Source organism: Heptranchias perlo, chromosome 10 (genome assembly GCF_035084215.1).
Source record: "Heptranchias perlo isolate sHepPer1 chromosome 10, sHepPer1.hap1, whole genome shotgun sequence".
Lineage (NCBI taxonomy): Eukaryota > Metazoa > Chordata > Chondrichthyes > Hexanchiformes > Hexanchidae > Heptranchias > Heptranchias perlo.
Window position 1 is genome coordinate 48,482,180 of NC_090334.1, and position 18,697 is coordinate 48,500,876.

Genomic DNA, 18,697 nt, shown 5'->3' on the forward strand with positions numbered 1-18,697 from the left:
CAGCAGGTAGCAGCGCAAGTGGTGTTCCAGGGGTACAAGAGTTCAGTCTTGGTGATGGGAAAGTACTACTCAGCTCAAATTTGAACAGAATGCCAATGTTGTGTACCACTGCATTTAGCAGACCAGGCAGCCAGGGAGGTTGATGGAGTCAGAAGCACAACCATACAGGTGCTGGTGGGAGCGGAAAAAAATTATTTTGGTTTTATTGATAGGGTTCTGACGAGAATTGTGAGCCATTCAGGGCATGATATTGAATGGATAGAGAGATAGTCTTGGAGTTGGTGGTGGTGGCAGAGAGTCAGAGTTGGAAGTGGTTGGAAAGCTGACTCCTTGTTTACACACAGTGTCACTGAAGAATGTAAGGGGTACATTGGTGGTGATCATTCAGGCACATGAGGAGAAACCATTGGAGGATATGAAGTTGCTGCACCAGGTCAGATAGAAGATGAACCAGGAGAGTGTAGCCATGGTGATGGATGGCAATGGAGAAGAATGGAGTAGTTGACTTAGTTGAAGGTGGCAGAGAGGTTGAAGAGAATGAGGGGCAACAGCAAGCCACAGCCTCAGTTACACAGGATGTCATTGGTGACATTGACAAGATATTATATACATGTAATGACTGAACCCAAGTAAAAAATCCAGCCATATTGGGTAAACTATGAGAAAAATCATCATACTCATTAACCATAATGTCACCATTCACTTGAACAAAGACTATTACAATTACAGAATGTTAGTTGCTTGTTGCATAGCAACTAGAAAAAAAGGCACAACATTATGTCACAAAGATATAACTAATAAAGTATGTCATACAGTGCTGTATGGTAATTATCTTGATAAGGACTGAAAAGAATGCATGAACTCTATTAATGGAGCTTGTCAAAGTTTCAAGACACAATTTGATCATATATCTTGACGCTTGGAATAAATTATAACCGGTGAACTGACTTTGCTACTTACCATGCACCTGCAATGGCTGTTGTTCCTGCACTAACATAACCATGTGGCAGGGCAAAAGCCTGTGTTAAACAACTTGGCACCAGGTGAACGAGACACCAGCACAAAATTGGGGCCTGCCTCCCTTTCACTCTAATCTATGATTGTCAACCCATCCAGTCTGTCTTTTACATGCATAGTCACTGACTGCAGTGTAATTATACTGATGTGACATTAGATTTGTCCTGTTATTGTACATACCATGTTGTAAAATCTAAGTATCAAATATGTAATAAAAAAAATCTCTAAAAATTGAGCACGATTGACATAACACCAGCATAACAACTTTTTGAGGGGACACACATACTTTTACTCTTTCAGTGCATACCACACCTGCTATTGTTGATGAGATGAATAATAAATCCACACACTGACACACGCATTTAATTTATGGGCTCATTGTGTAAAGCTTTAGTGTATTGCCCTGGAGTTATGTTTGAAGTTCATTGTTTAACTCTCATATGACTATTCACCAAATGTCACACAGAAGACTAGAAGATTGCAGACAGATCAAACTAAAATATGGGTTAATATTATTCAAACTCATACTGACGTTTACACCTCAGGGTAAGGTAGGAGCAGTTTTAGTTCTATCCATGTTCAATCATGTTCAAACATCCAATGGACAGTTGAGATTTTAAAATGGAAGCTGTTGAAAGGATTGAAGCCTTTGAAGTATTAATTTTCTACCAGTAGATTTAACAAACCAATTCAATGCTTCATATCATATTTACAATGCGTTCTAAAGACACCTAGGAACCATAACACTAACATTTCCTCCATGTGGACAAAAAACATTAACATAGGACATAGGAACAGGAGTAGGCCATTTAGCCCTGTCGAAAACTTAACACTATACCAATGCACTAACACACTCAGACCAGTATCACAAAGGGAAAATTTTTACTTTAATTGACTTGTATACAAGGGAAGCTGTACTCTGAATAACCTCTTCACTGAACAAAGGACACAGTTCACATTTATACAGTTTAATTAGCAATGCCACCTGTCATAGAATATGGGTGTACATGTACATTCTTTACTGGTTCAGGTAGTTGGTCAATCAAGTAGTGAGCCTGCCTCCTCTGGACATCCATAGCTCATTCCTGTTTTGGCACGTAGGCCTCGTAGGCCTGAGAACACTACCCTCCTTAAATTCTAAAGCTGGCTTATCAGTAGGGCTGAAGTCAGTCTCAAGGCCACATGGCCTCTCAAGAAACTGTATTCTCATTATATTTTATAGTCAGCAATATCCTTATCTGCTCGGTAGGGGGGGGGGGGCAGACAGTACCAAGCACCTGGACAGCCAACTTAATTATCAACATACCAAGGCTTAAACGTAATTACACAATTGTGTCTTTCTGTGTGTTTGTGCTGTAGCTACCCCATTATGTGAGCCAAGGAGTTAACATTGGTCAAATATCCATCATGCATTTCTTCTTTACTATGGTCAAGTAACTGTTCATGCATTTCTACATTAACATGGTCAAGTAACTCTTTATGCATTTCTACAGCCCCTTGAATCTATTCCGCCATTCAATTAGATCATGGCTGATCTGTGACCTAACTCCATATACCCGCCTTAGCCCCACATCCCTTAATACCTTTGGTTAACAAAAATCTATCAGTCTAAGATTTAAAACTAACAATTTGCAGAAGAGAGGACCAAACTTCTACCACCCTTTGCATGTAGAAGTGTTTCCTAACTTCACTCCTGAAAGTCCTGGCTCCAATTTTTAGGCTATGTCCCCAGTCCTAGACTCCCCAATCAGTGGAAATAGTTTCTCTCCATCTACCCTATCAGTTCCCCTTAATATCTTGAAAACTTCGATCAAATCACCCCTTAATCTTCTAAATTCCAGGGAATACAACCCTAGTTTGTGTAATCTCTCCTTGTAATTTAACTCTTGGAGTCTAGGTATCATTCTAGTAAATCTACACTGCACTCCCACCAAGGCCAACATATCCTTCCTAAAGTGCGGTGCCCAAAACTGAACACAGTACTCCAGGTGTGGTCTAACCATGGTTTTGTATAGCTATAGCATAACTTCTATCCCCTTGTATTCTAGTCCTCTAGATATAAAGGCCAGCATTCCATTAGCCTTTTTGATTATTTTCTGTACTGTCCATGACATTTTAATAATCTATGTATATGCACCCCTAAGTCTCTTTGGACCTCCACTATTTTGAGCTTTTCACCATTTAGAAAGTACTCTGATCTATCGTTTTTAGATCCAAAGTGGATGACCTCACACTTGCCTACACTGAATTTCATTTGCCACAGTTTTCCCAGTCACTTAATTTATTAATATCTCTCTGTAATTTTATGCTTCCATCACCACTGCTTACAATGCTGCCTATCTTTGTGTCATTGGCAAACTTGGATATGTGGCTCTCTAACTCATCATCTAGGTCATTAATCAATGCAGTGAATAGTTGAGGTCCCAGCACAGATCCCCGTGGGACACCACTAGTCGCATCCTACCAATTTGAGTACCTGCTGATTATCCCTACTCTCTGCCTCCTGCCACTCAGCCAATTTGCTAACCAGGTCAATAATTTGCCCTCAATTACATGAGCTTCAGCTTTAGCTAACAATCTCTTATGAGGGACTTTATCGAATGCCTTCTGAAAGTCCATGTAAACAACATCCATAGACATTTCCCTGTCCACTATTTTAGTCACCTCTTCAAAAAATTCAATCAGGTTCGTCAGGCATGACCTTCCCTTTACAAATCCATGCTGGCTCTCTCTGATCAGCTGAAAATTTTCAAGGTGTTCAGTCATTCTATCCTTAATCATAGACTCTAGTAATTTCCCGACAACAAATGTTAGGCTAACTGGTCTGTAACTCTTTGGTTTCCCTCTCTCACCTTTTTTAAATAACGGGGTGACATGTGCAATTTTCCAATCTAAAGGAATGGTTCCTGAATCGAGAGAACTTTGGAAGTTTATAGTTAGGGCATCTGCAGTGTTCTCACCTACTTCCTTTAAAACCCTGGGATGGAAACCATCTGGTCCTGGGGATTTGTCACTCTTTAGTGCCATTATTTTCTTCATTACTGTTAATCTGCTTATGTTAATTATGGTGAGTCTTAACAGTAAGAAATTCCTTCACTACTATAACATTAAGAGGGCAAGCAAAGAAGTAAAGCAAAACAGAGCACAACCTGAAGCGAACATAAAATAGTTAATATATTAAATGATTCTTCTAAGTACAGTATTCACCAGTGAAAAACACAAGTAACATGCAATCTATAACTGGCGATAACCAAAGTTGGTTTGGCAATTTTGACATTAATGAAACAGAAGTAGATTGGCTTAAAAAGGCTCAAAATTCCTGCAATGGATAGTATTTATTCTAGGGTACTAAGTTTGCTGTGATGGGATAAATGGCTTTCCTCATCTGTATCTATCTTGTGATTGACATGGGTTGAGATTTGAGAGGTACGGACTGTCATTATGAGAAAGCCAATGAATACATGGGAGATCCTACTAGACTAGGATCAAGCTAATGTGGCATCCCTTATCGAAAAAGGTGACAAAACAAACCAAGGCAATTGCAGGCCCATCAATCTCAGTGTCAATATTGAGTAAAATAATGGAACCGATCAAGAATAACTTGAGGATTACTTGGATGCTAATAACCTAGCAATCAATACAGATTTAGAAACGGCAGACACAGTGGGATGAAAATTCCGTTTTCTGGCCTGAAATAGGTGACAAGCACTGAGCCCATGCCCTAACAAGAAGGCCAGCCCGAAATTGGGTTCAGGCCTCATTAACATTATTTGGGTGAGCTATTGTCGCCTGTCAAGCAGCAGCTTGAAGGTAAGTCCGGGATGAGGGGGAGGGGGGGGGAGAAAGAGAGCAGGATGGGAGAGCAGCCAATCGTGCACCGGCAGCAGCTCTCGGGAGTGCTGTAGATTCCTCCCGGCTCCACATCAAACTTTTAAAAAAATCTTACCTTTTTGGTGGCAGCCGCTTGCTAGCCCGCATCCAGGTCTGGCAACCCTGCTCCACTCTCAGCAGCTCAATTTTGCTGAAGGGTTCTAAAACAAGAAAGGCTGAACAAGCTGGGCTCTTTTCTCTAGAAAAGAGAAGGCCTGATAGAGGTCTTCAAGATAATGAAAGGGTAGACGTAGAGAAAATGTTTCCACTTGTTGGGGAGTCCAAAACTAGAGGTCATAAATATAAAAAGTTACTAATGAATCTGATAGGGAATTCAGGAGAAACTTCTTCACCCAGAGACTGGTAAGAATGTGGAATGCGCTACCACAAGGAGTAATTGAGGCAAATAACATAGATGCATTTTAGGAGAAGCACATGAGGGAGAAAGGAATAGAAGGGTTCCTGATAGGGTTAGATGAAGTAGGGAGGGAGGAGGCTCGTGTGGAGCATAAACACCGGCATAGACCAGTTGGGCCGAATGGCCTGTTTTTGTGCTGTAGTTTCAATGTAACTCGATGCAAACAGGCATTAGGCCCCTCATTAGCATATGCGAGGGGCCTAATTCCCGTTTAAGGCGGCTGCCCGAACGCCTGAAAAAATGGTCCGACTCAGCGGGTCAGCCATCTTTTCACTGTCCTTGGGGAGCAGAACGTTGTTCCTTGAAATTGGCCGTGATTGCCCCTTTCTACTGGGGTTAAATGGGAGTAACAAGGCACAATTTCTACCCCAGTGTATTTGCACTTTCAAAATCTCTGACAAATTTCCACATAAAAGGCTTATGCTTATGCTTAAAGTGGGATTAAAGGTAAAACTTGGGAATGGATAAGAAATTGGCTGAATGGTAGAAAGCAACGACTACTTTTTAAAGGAAATATCAGGGTGGGGAGAAGTGCTGAGTGGAGTGCCTAGGGATCAGTGCTGACAACTCTACTGTTTCTGAATTACATTAATGATTTGGATTCAAAAGCTTAGTGCAAATTGGTCAAATTCACAGATGATATGAAACTTAGGATAGGAGAACTCCTGAGTCTGAGGAGGCAGCCAGGGAGCTACAAAATATGTAAATGAGCAGAATAACAGCAGATGGAATTTAATATGGATAAGTGCAAGAAATTTCACATATGGGAGGAAATAAGCAACACACACATTCCATGAAGGGTGAATTTGAAAAAGATTGAGGAGCAATCAACATGCAAATGGAACGTTGAACTATTTAGGCAAGACAGTAGAGAACAAGTCAGAAGTCATGCTCAAACTGTATTCCATTCTGGTTAGAACACACCTTGAGTAGTTCTAATCACTAAGACACACAGAAGACATTCACATACTGGAGACACTGTAGAGAAGAGCCATAAGTATGATTCCTAGCATCAGAGAACTGAGTTATGAGGAAAGACTGGAGAGACTTGGAATTTGAAATTAGGCTTTTTTAATAATAGGAAAGGAACCCTTAGCACCTTGAAAATAAATGTGTTAACACCTCTGCTAAAATAGCGGATAAAGGAATTTCATATGATTGTGTTAAACATTTGTACACTAATATTCAAATAGCTTAACTTCAAGTTGTTAAGCTTTTCTGTCTTGGAAGGAGGCAAGTGAAAGGGGGCCTCACAGAGGTTATAATATAGTAAATGGCATATGAAAAGGTAAAACAAATTAAGCCATGACAGTAGGACAGGCATGAGCTGAGCACTCTGATATACACATCAACCCTTGCCTACTGTCTACATAAAAAGCAAACTATTGCTAACGTTGGAAATTGGAATGAAAACGGAGAAAGCTGGAAACATTCAGTAGGCCTCCTGAAGTGTTCGAGCCCAAATGCTTGATTGTGCATTCTCTCCACAAATGCTGATTGACCTGCTGTGTGTTTCCAGCTTTTTCTGTTCAAGCTCCATCCAGCCTGGCCAGTACTTTACTCTCTAACTCCATTCATCTATTTTACCATTCCCTGGTGCACAGAACAACACCTGCTGCTGACTGAGCTGACTAGGCAGCACTAACTTTCATGTGCTTGCTTTCTTCTGCACGGGAATGACTGAATTCAGCATTTTTCTTCCATCTTGGTAAACAAACACATGGAATCATTATTCCCATGATATATTTGTAATGTATTAGGTTTTGTGTGGTCAACTTGATACCTATTCTCCCAATCACACTTTTACACACACTGTAGCAAATTTTGTAGATGTTGTAGAAAGTCAAAGCTTTATTTTAAACCAGAAAGACAACAGCTGACATAGGACCAGCTCAACATTCTGCATAAACACAAAAAGTCTACACAAAACTGCTGGCAGCAAAGGTTTCCACATTGCTTCCCCTATCTCTGGAGTACTCTGTGTTATCTTGAATCCTGCCCCCGTTTGCAAAAAATCCAAACTCAAAGCTGACCAACACTTGCAACAGGGCGACTGATGTTTGTATTAGACTTAGGCACTAAGACACATTACGGACAAAAGCAAACTAAAAGAAAATTTTGCATATAATTTGTATAGCTGGCATAATGTAGATTTTAATGGGCCTTCAGATTCAGGCATTTCTTGGAGGACAACTGAAGCTCGGTCCTGACGAAGTCTCATCTCTCACATCTAGGGATCATAAAATAGGATTCACTGCTTGACTTTTCTTGACAAATCTTTTCTAGGCTTTGGCAAACTCCTAACTAGATTAGGGTAACGGGGTTCAAATTTGTATATATGTCGCCATTGGAAGTGTCATAGTAGAGCACTTTTAATTTTATCGACAGTAGCACCACTATAGCTCATTTTGAGCCTGCTCCATCTGGTTAACTCTAGGGTATGAACTGGTAAAGGTACTTCAAATATATCTATTCCTTTCATTATATTAAAAGGTCTGTATCATGTCTCTCATCGGTGTTCATTTCTTCAGTAAAAAATAAGTTCAGTCTCTTGAGCCTTTCATCACAACTCAGTCCCCAAAAAGTGGGAATCAACTTAATCACTCTATAAAGATCACAAAGCTGCCTAGCAGTGACTACTCAGTTATAGTTATAGCAAACAAACCACACTAATAGCTTTAGTTTCAGCCAGAATGTGCTGCTACTAACCAGTGCAGAGAGGTTTTATACTAAACGCACTATTGCACAATCAATATTATAAAGGCATCCCCTAGTTATTTTAACCTTCCCATAGTACATGACCTATAAAATTGGCAATATATGATTTTCAGGCATTTAATAGGAATCATATGTTGAAGGCCCACAATGTGTTCAACAATATCCAAAATTAAATGAACGCAATTGCATTTCTTGGCAGTGGAAACTCCAATCTTCAATTAAAGGGCAACTTTCGGAAAGTATAATTTCCAGTGATTGTGGTAATAGAAGAATACCCAGAGCAAAGTAATTTGTAGAAGACTGGAATACCACTGCTCACAGGAAACCCACCTTTCCTACAGTATTTCTAGATCCTTGGCTTTTATGAACATTAGGGCTGAGGGCAGATCACCGACATTAATGGATGACCATACTGCATGAGTCAATTGAACTCCTTCAGAGGCAGCAACACATCATTTTTTTCCGTTCGTATAATTTTCTTTTAAAAGTATCTTACTATTAAAAAATAGAGTGAGTTATCTTTTTAAAAAACGCTGATACCAACCACAGCAACAAAAATGAAGTGACTAACAGGATGAAATTCTCCCCTGTCTGCTTGCTGGGAAGGTACTATGTGAAATGAGTTTGGGCAGTCTCAAATCCAGATCCTAGAGTGTGTCCTTAACTGTCCTTAATTCAGAACTAATTGTCAACATCCAGAGACAGGCTATAGAACAGTTGGTATAGGAAATATGGCACACTGGTGCAGTAGGGGATGCTTTTTGGAGGTTGGGGCTGAAGCATGTCATTGGAAGGGGTTTTACTTTGCATCAGGCTGTATCATACCTGACTGGGAGTGCTCGATACATAGAAACATAGAAAATAGGAGCAAGAGTAGGTCATTTGGTCCTTCGGGCCTGCTCCGCCATTCAAAATGATCATGGCTGATCATCTAACTCAGTACCCTGTTCCCGCTTTTTCCCCATATCCCTTGATCCCTTTAGCATTAGATACTGACACTGGCTGCCTGAAATGAAAATGTTCCATTACCCACCACCAAACATCCTTCACCTGATTAATAAGCACAAAGAAAAGAATATATATTTTTTAAATGAACTGCAGATGTAACTAATTGTCCAATAAATAAACATCTATTAATTTCTTAAAACTCTGAAAAGTACTATCAGGTATAGAACCCACAATAGATTGAGGAAGTGAATTCTACAATACCACAGCTTAAAGAAGAAAAAATGAATCATAGTGGTCAGTTGCTGCCGTTGTTACACATTTTTTGCTGAGGAACCACAAATGCACGACCTGCTTTTGACTGGGAGCCTTTGGTGTGATGCACAGGTGCTGGTGGTTTTACAGGATTGAATACTTGGACCAGCATGGGTGCAGAATTAAGTTGGGTTTGGTAGAGAAACCCCAAAGTATATATCATGCACCTATTTGACAATAATTGAACCTGACATCTACAAAAAGCTGTACTTGCATCACTGTTAATTATAAGTAGTACACTCTTTTTAAGTGTCAAATAAAGACGGGTGTTGTTTGGAAGCACAGTTCCTGCACAGACGGAGCCTGGTGCTATTAAAATGACCTGAACCTGAAATATATCAGGCTGGGTACATTAAGTGTGTTCTCTGCCTGATTTTTGTTCGGGGGTGGAGGGGAAAAGGAAAGAGGAAAATCATCATTTCAATTGCAAGTCAAATTTACTTGCTGCTTGGACTACCAGATTGCTTATCCTTATGTCTCCAGAATATCTCACCAGTGCGTCACTGGTGAGATATTCTCCCTGGCATTCTCCCTGGCACAAGATCAGCAGAACTCACTTTGCTTACAGCACTCATGAGTTATGGGTCTTTCATACTGATGAAAAAAATTGCCATAACTCAGTGTCATTGGTCTGATATCCTTGACTTACTAAGCAGAATAGCCCTTCACAAGCAAATAGTAGTAAATTACTTTGCAGGAACTTAAAGCTCTACTCCCCGACAATAGGTAAATTCATAATTTGAACGAGTTGTGTGAGTGCACCCCTCAGCTCTGTTGAGGACTGCCAACAGGATGTAGCTCCAGTTTTCTTCTTTTCCTCTTGGGACACCATAGGTGCGACTTACAGAAACTCTGATTCTGCAGGACCTCAAAGCTAATAGGCATCAATCTGTCAGAAATAATCACATGGTGGAACATCATTTTCTTACAAAAGGGCCACTTATCTTTCTACTCATTGTGCCTCTTATTTCACAGCTAAAGATAGCAAACATACATCAATTTATCCAGAGGTAGCAGGGGAACAATAAACAGAATTAGTTACCTGAAATTCTGTCAGAATATGTGTAAGGATAGGATCTAGCCCAATAAATAAAACCCACAGAAAGGAAAATGCTCCTAATCCCAACTGAAATGTTTCATTGGACATATAACCAGTCTTGTTAAATTATGCTATAGAACAAGCAATTTTAATGCATCAATGAAGAGATGTTAACCGTTAACATGCCATGGTGGTTGTTATGCAAGCTCCCTAGCTATTCAGCAGAGTAAGGTTTGACAACCTTATGAAAAATGTACATAAGCATTATAGGGGATATTTTCCTGGATCTGTACTCAAGAACATTGAATCATTTGTGCGCATCAAAAAGCGGAAAATCAGGCGGGTTCCTTTACATGTGTACACTATGACCCACCCCAAATGTTCAATATTTGCTGCACCCAGGTAATCCAACGAGCCAGGGTTACAAACCCAGAAACATCTCCCCCTTATGTTTTCTATTGTCTAAAATTTCTGGTTGTGTCGGCACCATTATTCGAGGTATAAAGTTTTAAAAAGCCAAAGGTTTGGACGTATTACAGTGCCTCAGAGAACAAAGAGAAACACAAATGATAAATGAAGGGTATTGCCAAGCAAAAAAGTTGCTGAACAAGTCACTTTCAGGCTCTGAGCCAACATTTTCCAGGTGCTGAATTAACTTTCTATCAGAGACTCTGCTCATTTCTGCAGCAGAAATACATTTCAGAGCACACACCTGCCTCAAGCTGATACAGCATTAGAAACAGTCTCACTAATCTTAAAAACTCTCAGGGGTTTTAGACAAGTAATAACCATCAGTTGGTAAAACATTTTATCCACGATACAGTGCACTAAAGTATCCAAGTAGTAAGAGTCCATAAAAAAGTGTGACAATATTCAAACCCAGGAATGCTCCTCTATACACAACATTCATGGAAATATAAAGATTGTAATAGTAAGAACAGATGGTAAGAGGTTCATTTTACATTGTAGGATACTGCAAAAAAGACTTTTAAAATCTTTTCCAAATTAACCTATCAAAATTGGTCTATACTTGATAAACTAATTTAAAGGTATTTATCACATATTGTATTGCTATAATGGTAAGATATAAATCAATATATACTTCCTGTTCAGTTTAGTGGACTTACAATAAGAAATAATTTAGTGCAGAAAAGCCAATCCAATGAACAAAATTCAGTACAAACAAATGAAAAACTAAACACCCTGAAAGAGCCAAAGGCATTGTATTCATGCTTTAATTTAATCATATAGGAAATGAAGAGGCGTGACTGAATATATACATAGCAATATATAACAATAAATTGCATATGTAGTATCTTTAACATAGAAAAACATTCAGAGCACCATTCCCTGTAAGCTGCGCGCGTGCGTGACTGCGCAGCACTCCGTTGTGTGCCGCGCACTTTGGTACTCCGTCCGCGCACACGCACCAAACCTGGGCCAGGACTCCCAGGAGCTGGATCATCATATCTAGCAGGTGCACGTGCTGGGGTTTCGCAGGCCCTGGTCGTTCTCGTGGTACTGCCTGTGTTTGGTATCGGATCCGGCTCTGTGCGCACCAGGGAACATCAGTTCGAGGTCGGGGCAGGGGTCGGGGGCACGCGATGTAATAATTAATCATGGGCAGCATGGAGTGGTACAGCTGGGTGTTCTCAGCAAACATATGGAAGTTATTCCCATGATTAGATATATAATTGTAAACAATTTTACAACACCAAGTTATAGTCCAGCAATTTTATTTTAAATTCACAAGCTTTCGGAGGCTTCCTCCTTCGTCAGGTGAACGATGTGAAAATGAAATCCTCGAAATGAAATCGCATTTATAATTCACAGAACAATGCTTGGTGAGTACAGACAGTTTTTTCAACTGCCCGTTGAAAAAACTGCCCGGGCAGTTGAAAAAACTGTCTGTACTCACCAAGCATTGTTCTGTGAATTATAAATGCGATTTCATTTCGAGGATTTCATTTTCACATCGTTCACCTGACGAAGGAGGAAGCCTCCGAAAGCTTGTGAATTTAAAATAAAATTGCTGGACTATAACTTGGTGTTGTAAAATTGTTTGCAATTGTCAACCCCAGTCCATCACCGGCATCTCCACATCATGACTACCATAGATATATAATGGCACCGATTGCCAGCAAAAGAGGGATAAGAAATGGCCAACGACGAAACCGCGGGGGGAAAGGGGGCCACTGCAGGGTATATGTGGTGTGAACTGTAGCCGTTGCCGAAGTTACACAGGCTACGACAAGGCTCGCAGAAGACAAATCCAATACATAAAGTTCACTGACGAGAATATGTTGTGGAGGGGGTCTGTGCAGTGAACTATGTCAAACCCTATTGTACTCTATCCCTCTACTTAGAAAGCCAAGGATCCCGTAGGCTTTTTAAACAGTTTTTCAACTTGTTCTGCCACCTTCAAAGATTTGTGTACATGAGCCGCCAGGACCCTCTGTTCCTGCACCCCCTTTAAAATGTTGCCATTTAGTTTATACTGGGGAGTTGGGGCGGAGGTCGGGCCTCTTTGTGGCTGGGCTGAGTTTTGCCCTTTGGTGTACTTAAGATGGTGATTCTTACTGTGGTATGGTTTCACGTGTGTAAGCTAAATCGTTGGGGGCACTGGTGGCTGGGCTGAGTGTTGGGGCACGAATATCGATGATACATTGCTTGTGTGTGTCCTCCAGGAACTACAGCTAACAAAGCCCCCTTCCCAACAGTGTTTATCTTTTATATATATATAAAAAAAAGCATAATAGGTATTTGATTCATGATTATCTAAATATCACTCTTGTAACTACAATCACTCCTGATTTACTCTTGTAGATTACAGCATTGTCTGAATTCTGAGGTATATTATTGGCATGCAATCAACTTGGCGTTCCATTATTATTTTAGATTTTGTAATTTTAGGATTACCCATAGTGAAGTGTGTGCTGATGGTGTTTATGGGTATATGATTGCTTTTACCCTTTGCTGTACTTAAGATGCTGATTCTTGCTGCGGTGTGGTTTCATGTGTGTAAGCCTAATCATTGGGGGCACTGGTGGCTGGGCTGAGTTGGATTGGGGCCACTGGCTGGGCTAAGTTTAGCTGGGGGCACTGGCTGGGCTGTGTTGGATTGGGGCCACTGACTGGGGTGAGTTTTGTTGGGGGCACTGGCTGGGCTGAGTTTTGTTGGGGGCACTGGCTGGGCTGAGTTTTGTTGGGACCACTGGCTGGGCTGAGTTTTGTTGGGGGCACTGGCTGGGCTGAGTTTTGTTGGGGGCACTGGCTGGGCTGAGTTTTGTTGGGGCCATTGGCTGGGCTGAGTTTTGTTGGGGGCACTGGCTGGGCTGAGTTTTGTTGGGGGCACTGGCTGAGCTGAGTTTTGTTGGGGGCACTGGCTGGGCTGAGTTGGGTTGGGCCCCTATGTAAGGCAGGGAGCGGTTTGGTGCACAGTGTGCATGACCAAACTGCTCCCTGCCTTACATAGAGGCAGCCAAAACTAATGAGACCTGCAAGATATGCAATAGTAATGCAATAATTTTTTAAAACCCTGCTGAGGATTCAATGTTGGGGCTGGGGGGGTGGGGGTGCGGGAGGGAGCTTTAATTAAACTGTTCCCTATCCCCAAATTCATACTGACTGATTTGACAGCTGTTTTGTATTTCTGATTCAATTTAAAAATTCTGATTGCACACGATTTATTTCGTTTTGAATCAGAGTCATTCGGCTGATTCAACAAAAAGCTCAGGAGTTGTGAGTCACTGCAACACCACACCGTCATACCCATGTTTAAGCGGAAGGCAATAGCATCAGCGATGATTAGCTCCAACAATGGAGCCAGTGCTAAGAAGAAATCCTGTCTCGCATTCAAAGAACCGTAGCTGGATGAAATTTTAGAGGCGGAATCTCATGAATCAAGAAGCAAGATCCGTGTACAACTGAGGGAGATATTCCAATATAGTGCAGATGTGGGCTTGATCTGCAAAATGTGTGCTGGAGCAAAAATATCAGGTGATTTCTCCACTGGCAAGAAATGGGAAGACGGATGGAAGTTAGACTATATGAAGAGGCATTTATCAAGCAAATCACATGAATCTGCTGTGGTTGTTCTTAGAAACAGAAATTCTCGCCCACTGGGATTCGAGTTGCAGAAAATGTTAACAGAAACTGCTGCTGACAGAGAAAATAGAATGGACCTGACGACGAGACAGTGATCGAAGCCAGATGAAATAAAGACTCTCTTAGACAATGTACTGCTTGGAGTAAAAATGAACAACTCCATGCACTCTGTGCAACATATACACGACCACATGGCTAAATATCTCCAGGTACCAGCGAGCTGGGGTAGCAAAAACTATGCCATTGAATTTTTGGAATCAATCAACAGTGTCGTCAATGCAGAAATTATGTCGGAGATGCGACAATCCTTATTTCATCCACTAATTATTGATGAGACCATGGATATTTCAGTCAGCAAGGTTCTTATCATTTATTTCAAATTCAGGGAAGTGGCTTCTGCAGTGCACAAGACAGTGTTCGGTGGAATTGTTAAGTTATCTTCTTGCAATGCACTGGCTATTACAACGGCTATCAAAGACTTCTACACTCTGAATCAGCAGGACATGATGAAAATGGTGATTTTCACTTCAGATGGTGCTTCTTTCATGTTGGGAAAAAACAACAGCATTGCCACATGGCTTAAGCAGTCCATTCCACATTAAGTAGAGCAACACTGTGGCCCATTGAAAAGATTTGGGAACAGATGATGCCTGGAACAAAGTACCAATGATAAAGGAAATAGAGACACTGCTGAGAACCATTTATACAGACTTCTGCAGATCTTCAGTTCGAAAAGGATAATTTGAGAAAATTGCAAATGTCACAGAATGCGAAGCTGTGTCCTTTTGACCTCCAAATGAAGTGAGATGGCTATCAAGACATTTTGCTGCTAGTGCTCTGATGTGCAATTACGATGCTCTTCTTCAATACTTTGAGCATGAGAAAACAGAAAACAATGGCCCAGTTGCCAAGTATTGCCTGAAGAAACTCTCAGACTCTACTTACCGTATCATCATAGAGGCATTGCATGATATTCTGTGCGAGCTAGCAGAATTGTGCAAATGCTTTCAGAAGAGCTGTTTAACAACAATTGAAGCTAAACTGTTAACGAGGGCCAAGATCCGCAGGATCAGTGGACAGTATCTACCAGTTTCTACAACCAGTTTTGTTTAATTAAAAATCCTCGACAGCTCGCCTTGTTACAATTATCCATTATTTTGTACATTTGTTCTGTTTGTTATACACCCTGAAAAGTGTTTTCTAAAAAGATGTTCTATTCAAAGTTGTGATTTTTTTTTATGGTGGCTCACACAGCCTTTATATCGGTGCACAAACCCAAATTCATTCTGCACATGGCTGAAAAAAATTGAGGGAACATTGATCCACAGAGGTGTAAAAAAAATTGGATGCTGAGCCAAAGATGGAAATATTAGGAGGGGTGACGAAAAGCTTGATCAAAGAGGTGGGCTGTAAGAAGATTCTTAAAGGAGGAGGGGGAGGTGGAGAGGCAGTGGGATAGAAAGGGAATTTCATAGCATGTGGCGTAGGCAGCGGAAAGTGCAGCCACCAATAGTGGAGTGAAAAGAGGCTGCATTCAGAGGAATGGAGAGTTCAGTCGGGGAAGGGGGTTGGAAGAGGTTACTGAGATAAGGAAGGAAGAGGCCATGGAGGATTTAAATGGGGAAATTAGAATTTTAAATTTTGGACATTGTGGAACCAGGAGTAAATGTAGTAAAGTGAGGACAAGGGTAATGGAAGAGTAACCTGGTGCAGGATAAGATACAGTCAGCAGAGTTTTAGAAGAGTTGAAGTTTACGGAGAGTGGGAGGCTAGCCAGGATAGCATTGGAATTGTTGAATCTCAAGATGACAAAGGCATGGATGAGGGTATCAGCAGCAGATGGGCTGAGGTAAGGAGAGAAGCAGGCGATGTTACAGAGATGGAAGTAGGCCGTCTTTGTGATGGAGAGGATATGGGGTTGGAAGCTGGTTTTACGGTCGAGTGGGAGGCCAAGATTACAAGCAGTCTGGTTCAGCCTGAGCAGGTGGCCAGGGATGGGGATGGACTCAGTGGTAAGGGTACGGAGTTTGTGGCAGGGGCCGAAGATGATGACTTTAGTGTTCCCAACTTTTAGCTTCAGAAAATTGTGGTTCATTCAAGACTGGATGTCGGACTAGCAGTCTGACAACATAGAGGCAGTGGAGGGGTCAAGAGAGCTGTTGGAGAAGTAGATCTGGTGGAACCTGACCCCATACCTGCAGATGATATTGTCTAGGTGCAGCATGCAAATAGGAAGAACTCTCAAAGTGATGGTGCCAAGGATATGAAGAGAAGCTATTGCTAAAGAACCTCTGGCTATGATCATATAGGCAAGAGAGGAACCCAGCGAGGTCACTCCCACTGTGACTACTTCCTGTATCACTGCAACTCAGCACCCCAAATGAAAGCAAAAGGTGTTTCAAACAATGATCCACTTTGCTGCTGAGAATTAATATATCCCTTCCTTTGGGATCCAGGTTTAAACCTGGGTTGCAGTTTAAATAAATATTTTATGATGCACTTCGGAATTGTCAATTTGATCACAGTATGAATAAAAGCAATTTCATTCTCACATTAAGCGAATAAACTTTAAATTTAGGCCATTTTGAAGTACATTCCTAACATATTTACTTTCATTTCCTTTTGTCTTGTGCATTGCATAATGACAGGTTCTTTGGCTTCAATGAACTAGGCACTCTTATCTGTTTTCTGTTGCTGAAATTTCCCAGTGACTTAATGGAGAAATGTACCAACGAACACTAAGCAATCTTTGTAATTAGTGCATTGAAGATATGCATGAGTGTTTCCATTTGTACAAAATCAGCATGCCTTCCATCATGAAAGGATGTTTGATGTGTAATGGATTATGCAGACAAATTTGACTGTGGGAGTTAGGAATCACAAATTAAACAAGTATGTAAGATACGTACATGACAGGAGGAGTTTGTACTCTTGAATACTGGTTCAGAAGGTTGAGGTCAGAATCAGGTTACTCCACACATTGTTAACATTCCTGGTGTCACAAAGATCCAAGATTATTCCAAATTTGAGTTCCAAAGACTGCCACAAATGTACATAGCATTTGTCCTTAAACAGGTGTCGCCTCCTAGATCCAAGTCCACCTCTCCTGTATATCCCTGTTTGAAACCCTCCAACCAGGTTTCCATCCTTCCCAGAACAATGAAATGGCCCTAACCGAAGTAACAAATTACATTATCTCTGTCTGTGATCACGGTACATTTTCTCTCCTCAACCACACTGGAGCCTTTGACACATTTGACCACACCATCTTCAACTTCTTTCTTCTGTTGTCCAGCTCTGTAGGACTTCCCTTGTATGGTTCCACTCTTACCTGTCCATTTGTGGCTGGAGCATCTCAACCAATGACTTCTCTTCCCAACCGGAGGCTTAGAATACTTGTTTATTAGTTATAAAAATATTGGAGATGGGAAAAAAAAGGCTGTTTGAATGGGCAGAGCGGTTGGAGGTGAGAGGTCATGTGATGAAATCTCCAGGAATACGCCCAGTGTTGGCAACCCTAATGTGCTCATACCTCATAGTACAAAAAACAGAGAAAATGACAGCAAACTCTCACAACTGCTGCCATTTTTGATATATCCCTATTACATCTCACAAGCCAGTAATTCCCGATGACAATGCCTCCAAGTGGCACACTAAATTCCCAAAATTTGGTGGATTGGGATTTGGGTTAATTAATAGGCCTTTAGTGGAGTTGGATATTAACTTATAGTTGACTTACACAGAAAAAGACAACTGTCTTCCAATCTTTCTCCAATGAAAACATTCACTGCTGTTGTGGGTTTCTTGTTCTGTTTGTGTTCTATCCACATAACTATTAAATCTTTTGTTCCTTTCACAGGTGGTGTATAACCTCACCCCAAATAAAAACAGCAGCATAGCCCACCTGTGTGTGTATCACCTTGTTTACACAGCACTTTTTACACTTCAAATGAATCAATTCTCATGTGGAAAGCTTTGTGTAAATACTTTGGAAAGTGAGTTAAGCTCTTTTCTACCACAGTATTTAATTAGCATTAAAGATGCAGTTCCCGTAATCTGTCATTAGGACAAAAGTAGTTCACCTTTGAAAAAAAATAACATTTAAGAAATGGCATCCACTCAAAGTAGATTTCTTGTGTAATATCAGTGATGAATTGGGGATTATGTCTTATTCCTATCACAAAGAAAGATAGGAGTAAGTAGAAACCCATATCATAGCTTATATACACATATGGACACTCACAAAGATATATATTGAGCTCCTATTT

At 40.9% G+C, this 18,697-nt stretch overlaps 1 long non-coding RNA gene across 1 annotated transcript in view; it reads left to right on the forward strand.

Moving 5' to 3' along the window:
- Window positions 1–18,312, forward strand: part of LOC137326147 (uncharacterized) — a 49,852-nt gene extending 31,540 nt beyond the window's left edge. The window contains exon 3 of the long non-coding RNA XR_010964122.1: window positions 14,028–18,312. This is a non-coding gene — a long non-coding RNA (uncharacterized lncRNA). The remainder of the gene's footprint in view (window positions 1–14,027) is intronic.
- Window positions 18,313–18,697: the final 385 nt, after the last annotated feature.